This window comes from Kryptolebias marmoratus, linkage group LG10, assembly GCF_001649575.2.
Source record: "Kryptolebias marmoratus isolate JLee-2015 linkage group LG10, ASM164957v2, whole genome shotgun sequence".
NCBI classification, from domain to species: domain Eukaryota; kingdom Metazoa; phylum Chordata; class Actinopteri; order Cyprinodontiformes; family Rivulidae; genus Kryptolebias; species Kryptolebias marmoratus.
The window spans coordinates 2,072,046-2,081,301 of NC_051439.1; the positions used below are offsets into that span (position 1 = coordinate 2,072,046).

At 40.0% G+C, this 9,256-nt stretch overlaps 1 protein-coding gene across 1 annotated transcript in view; it reads left to right on the top strand.

The window, feature by feature from the left end:
* Nucleotides 1-2,750: 2,750 nt before the first annotated feature.
* Nucleotides 2,751-9,256, top strand: part of ppp2r3a (protein phosphatase 2, regulatory subunit B'', alpha) — a 131,889-nt gene continuing 125,383 nt past the window's right edge. Inside the window, exon 1 of the mRNA XM_017436422.3 lies at nt 2,751-2,972. The gene's annotated coding sequence lies outside the window, so the exon portion shown is untranslated. The remainder of the gene's footprint in view (nt 2,973-9,256) is intronic.

The window sequence follows — 9,256 nt, forward strand, 5'->3', positions numbered from 1 at the left end:
CACACACACACACACACACACACACACACACACACACACACACACACACACACACACACATACACACAAAGACACACAACACATTAGGTGACCCTTATCATGTGATGCAAACCTTTTGATAGTTGATGTTATTGGAGACACATTCCAGCAGGGTTTGGAGGGGGGATGTAAAGTGTGAGAGTGTGTCTGTGCAAAAAACAACAACGAAACACCATCCATTAGCAGCTCATGCTCTCATTCATGGTAACATCACACCGTCTGCAACCCCACCACAGACCCCACTTCAGACACTTTTCCCCGTTATGGATTGTGTGCTAAAGCGGGGTCTATTACAGATGAATGGAGCCTGCAGCCCCAGTGTTTTTTCGATGCAGAACATGTGGAATCAGAGAGGGGTCAGATCTCAAGAATTTTGGTCACTTCCTGTCAGCACAACATAGAGGAATTTTAAGAAAAGCATCTGCAGGGAGGATTCTGAGCCTGAAGCTTCATTTTGTATGTTATTGTCAGCTCACTGTCTAACAGCAACAACAACAAAAGTTCTAGTCTACACTTATAAGCCTGGCGGTAATCACATCCTGCTGTAGATGCTGAAGTCCACCACCTGGTCTCCATAGAAACACCAGTTTTGAGCACCGAAGTCTTACATTTCTCCAAAACTGATTATCTACATCTGATGTGAACAATACATTTCTGTTTGAAGCCTGGACCATAAATCTCACTTCAGCTAAAGCTGCTGCCATCTGCTCTGGAGGCTACAGTGTCCTCCAAATAAATGATGGCAAAGACACCAACAAACTACTCATTAGAGTTCAGACCCTATAATAAGGAGATGTTTGTTGCTGATTTGGTGGAGAACTGTCCACACTGACCCACAAATCTTTAACAGCATCCCAAAGAACTTATCAAATGAAAAAAAGCTAAAGCTATAAATAGTGACTAATGCCATAAATCATTCTGCAGTACGGTAGTTAAAAACATAAACATTTTTTTTATAAAGAACAATTTAAGCTTGTGCATTGAATGACAAAAACACATATTTACTTTTCAAATGGGATCCAAACAAACAAACAAACAAACAAAAACAACAGATGTTTGCTGTTTAAGGAAATTATTTGATTCAAACGAGTTAATATTGGTGTAAACTTCTTTTTAATTTACTAAACATTTGGGTAGTTGACCCAAAACGCACACAAAATAAATATGATCAAGAAATACCATTTAAAAAACATTTGAAATCATGTTATATGTCACACCTTCATATTTTTTGTGTGCCATTTCACTTTTTGGGGTGGCAGTGGCTCAGGAGGTAAGTGCTCATTCTGTAACCAGAGGGTTGCCGGTTTGAGTCCCCACTCCGTCAGTCTCTGCTGTTGTGTCCTTGGGCAAGACACTTCATCTGCCTTGCCTACTGGTGGTGGTCAGAGGGCTCAGTGGCGCCGGTGTGATGGCAGCCTCACTTCTGTCAGCTGTGGTTACAATGTAGCTTACCACCATCAGTGTGTGAATGAGTGAATAATTGTAGTGTGACGCGCTTTGGGGTTCTTAGACTAGACAAAGTGCTATACAAGTGCAAGCCATTTTGGCAGAATGGACAGACAATAGCTCTGACCTTTACAGCCAATGATTACTTTCTGAAAGTCCATCCATCCATTGTCTTCCGCTTATCCGGGGTCGGGTCGCGGGGGCAGCAGCCTAAGCAGGGAGACCCAGACTTCCCTCTCCCCAGCCACCTGGGCCAGCTCCTCCGGGGGAATCCCAAGGCGTTCCCAGGCCAGCCGAGAAATATAGTCCCTCCAGCGTGACTTTCTGAAAGGACCCTGTTTGTCTGTTGGCAAAATATCTTATGAATATCTGCTATTATTTATTTATATATATATTTATTGCTAAAGGTTTAAACAAAGATCTCAAACAATGTGTAGGACTTGGACCATGTGTTTTCAACCACACCAAATTTCAGCTCAGTATGACCAAATTATGGCCATTACTGTGTTTGCTAAGGTTAATTATCTATGGAGTCCATCTTGAATTAGCATGACTCCAAAGGTTAATCAGTTGTACATGTACATCCAATAATTAGTTTCTGAAAGTTTCATTAAAATGGTTCATGAGATATTTTGCAAACAGACAAACAGGGTCCAATTTTTTTTGCTAAGGTTTTAAGCCAAGAGTGCAATCAGTTTGTAGCACTTAGACTATGTGTTGTCCACCACACCAAATTTTTGCTCAGTATTTGTCTGGACTGGAGACCTGTCCAGGCTGTTCCCCGCTTCTCCTCTGGCACAGTGACTGCTGGAGATAGGCACCAGCTCTTTGTGACCTGGAAAGGAGAAGCGGGTAAAGATAGATAGAGCTGTGAAATTGACTGAGGGTTATTGATTTTGTGCTTATTAAGGTCAGTTAGCCATGGCAGCCATTTTGTATTGGGTTGACCCCAAAAGTTAATTATTTGTAGATGTACATTTAATGATATCTATCTATCTATCTATCTATCTATCTATCTATCTATCTATCTATCTATCTATCTATCTATCTATCTATCTATCTATCTATCTATCTATCTATCTATCTATCTATCTATCTATCTATCTATCTATCTATCTATCTATCTATCTATCTATCTATCTCAATGCATCACTTTCTTGGAGTCTATGAGAAACGAGCTGTCTGAAGCCCCCGCCCCGCCGCTCTGTGAACGGGAACTCCCCCTAACTTCCCTGATTCTCCTCTATTTGCTCATTCTCTCCATGAGCTGTCACACACTCTCACTCACACACACACACACACACACACACCCTCTCTCTCTCACACACACACACATACACACACCTTCTGGAGCCGTTGCGTGTTGAAGCAGACCTTCGTCTGCTCTCTTCGCGGCTGCCCGGCTCCGTAAAGCAGCTGTGTAAAAATCCCGCAGTCCGCCTGGATCCCGGTGAAGCAGAGTTTGGACTGAAAGAAGGAACCAGAAGGTAAGCAGCGGTGTCAGCCTGGAAAGAGGAGCTTTCTTTGCTTTCTGTTTGGGGAACTTACCGTGAGATTACCGTCTTTCTGTTCGGGAACTTACCGTAATAACACAGTTTTTCTGGCTGCGCCGTAGCGGCATCAGTCAGCTTCGTTTCCTTCCTCCTTTTTTCTCCATAAATTATGTTTTTACTGAAGTGTTTCGATCTGCGCGTGCATATGCGCGTGCTCTTTTACATCAAAGGCGGTGGGGGCGATCCTCCAGTTGTGTGAAAGGAAGTCAAAATGTTTGTCGACGCTGGGGGAAAACCTGAAAAAAGTAGCTCCTGAAACTTAAAAAGGAAAGGTCCCCATGAACTTGATTAACCTTGAATTTATAAACACAAGAAGTTAGCAGGTACTCATTGCAAACTATGAAATGAAACATAAAAATGCTATCCTGAACTATTATGGAGGGAGAATCTTGACATAAGTCGAGAGCGCACATATTCAATTTGCAAGCAGGATTTTATCTCTTGCTTTCAAAACTTTTAAGGCTTGCACTCAAAACTTCTGCTCTCTTTCAAATATCTTCTTTTCTCTCTCAAATCTTTGTGTTCACACTCAGATTTTCTCCTTGTGCAAAACTTCTCTCTTTCTCTTTCACAGATCGGATCTGAGCTTGTAAACCTCTCTTCTAGCTGGCAGATTTTTTCTACTCTCTCACGGATTTGAGCACCGTAGCCTAGCAACCGTTCCAGTCAATAGAATGACAGTGTTCCTCTGGGCGGAGATTGGGAGGTTGGGAGGTTGAAGGTTTTTTTGGGGGGGGGGGACACTCCTCTGGGGTGCGTTTGTTTCCTTCTAGTGACTGTGCCTTAGTGCTTGCTTCTCGCGCAGTCGGTCGGCGCCATCTTTGAAGGCCACAGACCAAAACAAACAGTATTCCGGTGTTACCGCTGTATTCTCCTGCTTAATGCTGAAAAGCAGCTCAAAACAAAGGGGACTATATCTCGACAAACTTCTCCCACATGCTTAAAGACGGTACATAGAAAAGAAAGCTAAAATTGGAAAATTCAGAATTCAAAATTAAGTCAAACTAAAATACAGAGTAAACACAAAATGTAACTTGTATTAAAATGTATTTATTGAATTTGCAGTAAAAATAAATGCATGTTTTAGCTTATTTGGCAGATATTAAGTCTTTTGATTATATTCTAGTGTTTTATATTTTATATTCACTGTTTACACGGAGCAGAAACCGGAAGTAGTGTTTCTCTGCTTCTCCTATGCTGGTGTAAGGGCCTTGTGATTATAAATGAATAAACTCATATAAACTAAGGCAAAATTAAACAGTTGTGTGAAATAAACTGCAGTTACTAGCCATGAAAATTGTACTTACTTAAGAGTTTTGTTGGTGCCGATCAATTTTGCGGGATAACTTGGATAGAACTACTGCTTCCAAACAGTGTGCTGGGTATGCAAGCGAGCAGAGAGGTTTGCAAGCGCAGATCCGATCCGTGAGAGAGAGAGAGAGAGAAGTTTTGTGCGCGAAGAGAAAATCTGAGCGCAAATACAAAGATTTGAGAGAGAAAAGAGAATATTTGAAAGAGAGCAAAAGTTTTGAGAGAGAGAAAAGAAAATATTTGAAAAAGAGTAGAAGTTTTGAGTGCAAGCGTTAAAAGTTTTAGAATAGAATAGAAATAGCCTTTATTGTCCCACCGAGGGGAAATTCAGGTGTCACAGCAGCATCAGTACAGAGGTTCACACACTAGTTACTTTATAAACTATGGATAGTACACACGAAAACAAAAATTAACATTGACTAGCCATGATATGACTAATAATAGAAGGTGCAAAATGTAATATAAGAATTGTATAAGAATAGAAAACGATGTTTTGTTTTAGAGACAGTAGACTATTAAAATCCTGTGTTTCTGCACAAGAAACACAGGTGTGCAATTTCAGCAGTGTAGTAGTGCAAATATTTGTTCGGTTGAATAATTACAATGAATAGTCACAGTACAAATGATTCTGCAGCAGCAGGTGTGTAAACACTTATTGTGATTTTTGTAAACAATTATTTTTGAAAGCAAAAGATGAAATCCTGCTTACAAATCGAATATGTGCGCTCTCGACTCATGTCAAGATTCTCCCTCCATAGAACTATATCACATGGTGCAGTTTGAAAGAGTTTACTCCAGTAGTTTTCCAGATATATTGGTATGCAATTCTGAAATGCAGGCATGCACTCAATATGAACAAGGCTGAATCTGTTGAAAAACCAAGTGGAAGCTTGAGTCACCTGATTGACCTATGTTAGACTGTATAGGTAAACAAATATGGCAGAATGAAACTAATGCAGAGTCTTAGAGACAACGTTTAGGTGGAAGTTTAAAAGTGAATCTGCTGCTAAGGGACAAAAAATTAAAAGAAGAATGAGTAAGACAGCTGTCAAGAATATGTAAATATTGGAGACAGAGCTCAGCATTCAAACAAACAGTGCTTCTGAGAAACATCTGCTGCAAAATTTCCCTTTTTAATGTTTTAATTCAACACCAGTCTTAGGCTTAGAAGTTTTATAAGTCAAATCTTAATTTATCTCCGGTTCCAGATATGATAAATAATTTACTTTACTTAACAAATTTGAGTATAAATACGCAGCAACATATTCTTCTTAATCCTAAACAGGTTTTTCATGTTCATCGCAGTTGTAGACCCATTTTTAGCTACTTCGGCTGTTTCAGTTGGTAAACAAACACATGTGGTGGTTGGCATTTGTTTCCAAAATCTGCTTACAAAATTTTAATTTAGGGACACATTAACCATCAATATGAGAAGTATTTTTCAGACCCTCAAGGATTTCGCGATGTTGCGATCGCAACTATTAACGCAAAATCAAGCAAACCCTGCAAAATCGCAACTTTTTGCAACTTTGGCCAAAACACCTCAACTTTAACCCCAAATAACTCACGAAGAAGATATGTGATGTCACATCCTGTTAACATCAGAATGCCGGGAGCATGCAGGAACAGCGACCGAAGCGAAAATGTGCGCTAATGCTTCACATTTGCCCACAAAGATTTCAGCAAAGGACCGCGCAAAACACCGCAGTGAAGTTAGTTTTAAGTTGGATACTGGATATTCATGCTCCGTGGAGTTACCGGCGACTAGCTCACGGCTGATCCGAAACAGGAACGCTAATGTCGGCCAGCCGTTACTAAGTGAAGCACTGCGCGTAAGAGAAGGGGCCGGCAGAGAACGGCTGGCCGACATTAGTGTTCCTGTTTCAGGTCAGCCGTGAGCTAGACGTCACTAACTCCGCGGAGCGCGAATATCCAATATCCAACTTAAAACTAACTTCACTGCGGTCACAAACCAGTTTCCTACCCAGCTGCACGAGAGTGGGGGGAAGCTGTTCTGCACGTCCTGCAGTGTAATCATGGAACATAAACGCATCGACAAACACTTTGTGTCTGCAAAACATGAGGAGAGCTGCAGACCAGGGACAATCCAGAAATGGTCATGAATGTCAGTTTACAAGCTATCAAAGTTCTCAAATAAAGCACCTTTTGATAATGTCAATGTTTGTTGGTAGTTATCTTACAAAACTAGTAAGTATTTTTGGTTTATATATTAAAACATCTTACATTATGAATATTTTTGACAGTGTATTGACTGCACTGTTCCTAAACCCATTCTCTATCACTTTTCTTGACCTAATATTTCATTTAAATTTGAGACTATAAACTAAGGTAATTATTATTTAAGCTGTTTATGTTTGGTGATGTTATAGGAGACATACTATATTAAGCATTGACCAAAAGTAGAATGTCTGTGTGTTTATATGTCTCCTGTTTATACATGTCCTCCTGTAAAATGTTGGTGTGTGTGTTTTTGCTCACACACATGTAAGCGACCTGCTGTGTGGTGATATCCTCTCAGGTCTTGGTGAGGTGGGGGTCAGTCACAGTGTCTGCCCTCTGGAATTTTCCTAAAATAGATGTGGTCCACACACATGAACACACTCTGAGAGCCATCTCCAGTCAGATTAATGTCTTTTCTTCTAATCGTCAACCAGAATGTCACATAAACCATTAGCCTGAAATGGATTTCAAAGCGCCGAAGATCAGAGTGATGTCGTGCTCTCGAGTTAAAGCCTGTTATTCTTCTTGATGCTGACAGTGTTTCCTTTATCTGGGACTGGTTCATCATTTGATTTCAATCCCATTCGATCCAAATGTATGTGCATTTTTATTTATTTTCAGAACCAGTTTTACCACAGATGTTTGTCATTGCAGGTTCATTTTTTTGGTGTAGCTGAATAACTTAGATATTAAAGTCAGTTTGCCACTGCACTTAACCTGTTATTTTTATACTGGGTTTATGTCAATTTGCACTGTCAGTCTCAAACCACCATTACACATTGGAAACTCTTAGTAATCTACTTCTGCAGAAACCTTAGGTGTCCTGTGTTGAACAAATGTGTGTTGTGCGACTTTTTCCCAGCTTGTTGCTAACAGGACTGTCCAGGATGTGTTTGGGAGATGCAAGATGCTTGAGTGTGTCTGTGTGTCTGTGTGTGTGTGTGTGTGTGAGAAAGAGAGGGAGGTAGTAGAGGGACGTGTTTCTGTAACCTGAGCCTATATGGGCACACTAACGTTTGAAGGACCACAAAGAGTACTCTTCATGAACTGTGGGGCATCTAGAATACGCTGTGTGTACATGTATTCATGGTGTGTTTGTTATCACCATCTACAGATCTTTTTATCTGACATGCACACCTACAGATACCACTGTGATTATTAGCTTATATCTTTACAGTATGATGGCAAAAGGTGAAGGAGGACAATAATGTTTTTGCACTAGTCTTTGTTCGTGTGTCTTTCTCTTAGCAAAATATCTGATGAACCACTGAACAGCTTTTAAAGAAACTTTCAAGACAAAATCATTAGACTTACATCTACAGCTGATTAATATTGGGAATCAGTTCAGTTTAACATGGCTGCCACAGCGAATCGTAAATGGCTAAAACTAAGTCAATTTTACAGATGTTGAGCTAGAATTTGTCATGGTAGTAGCTGAGAGTCATTTCCTACATAAACTGAGGATGATATTGTGCCTAACTTTACTTTCAGTGTTTGACCAAAATGGATGCGACATTGTAATTTCTGGACATTAGATGATATCCGTCTAAATATTGGGCATAAAATTGGGCAGACCTACTTTCTAATAAATTATTAAAGAATACATAATAATTAGGCTAGTTTGATGAAGGGCTTACTTTGATGACTTGTAAAGTAGTAGTGTTTTCAAAACTGCATGTTTTGTTTTTCCTTCATTATCTTGCCTCAAAAGTGTTAAAATGTTTAACTTTATGTTTTATTTAAGAGAAAGATGACACTATATGACAGGTAATTGGATTAATGAAATGGATAAAAGGCTAACAAAGTAGTATGTTTTGCTCATATTATTAGTATCATCTTGTCATGAGCACTTAATTCACACAATGTATAAAATTCATCAGGAAGACTACTAAAACTAGCCTTTTCCGTTGTGGTTTTGAACATAAACATGACTAATTTCCATGTTGTTTTGCTCAAAGCTACTGCAGAGGAACCAAAGAGCTGCATGTAGCCCTACAGCTGCAGGTTGCAGACCCCTGAGTTATACAGATGTAAACAGTCTCTTTTTCCTGCTGTGCTCCCGTTTTACAAGGCGACACTCTAACAGAGAGCTACAAGTTACAGAAACTGAGACGTGCACTACAAACCCAATCAACATAAAAGCCTCCTGCATGATGTGTACTGTAACATAAATTTTTGTGTGCAACGTTAGCTATGAGATCCAAAGCAACATCAACTCCTCGTGAGGCTAAAAAAACTCTCTGTCTCTGATCACATTTTAGAAGAAGTTTGTGCCTTGGTAAAATAAGCTTTTTAATTGCCATTGTTGCATGAATTGTTGAATGTCTTTATTCATTTTATCTCTATACTAGCGTTTATCAACGGGGGCAAACCTCCCCCTGGGGGGTGTTGAGAGGATGACGGGGGGCGCTTGCAGCAATATTTTCAAAAATGGGGTGCTAATATTCTTTTGGGGGGCGTTTGCTTGAAGGTAAAGTTTACACCAAAGATTCACAACAATATCAGTTTAAACTTTGAACTACTTGCAAAAATATTGTGGCCTAAAACATTAAAACCGGCACAGAACTGCAACCAGGGGTGGAAATTAGCACCCGCCACCCGCCAAATGCGGGTAAATATTTGAAGTGGCGGGTGAATTTGATCAACACACACGCCACTGTGGCGGG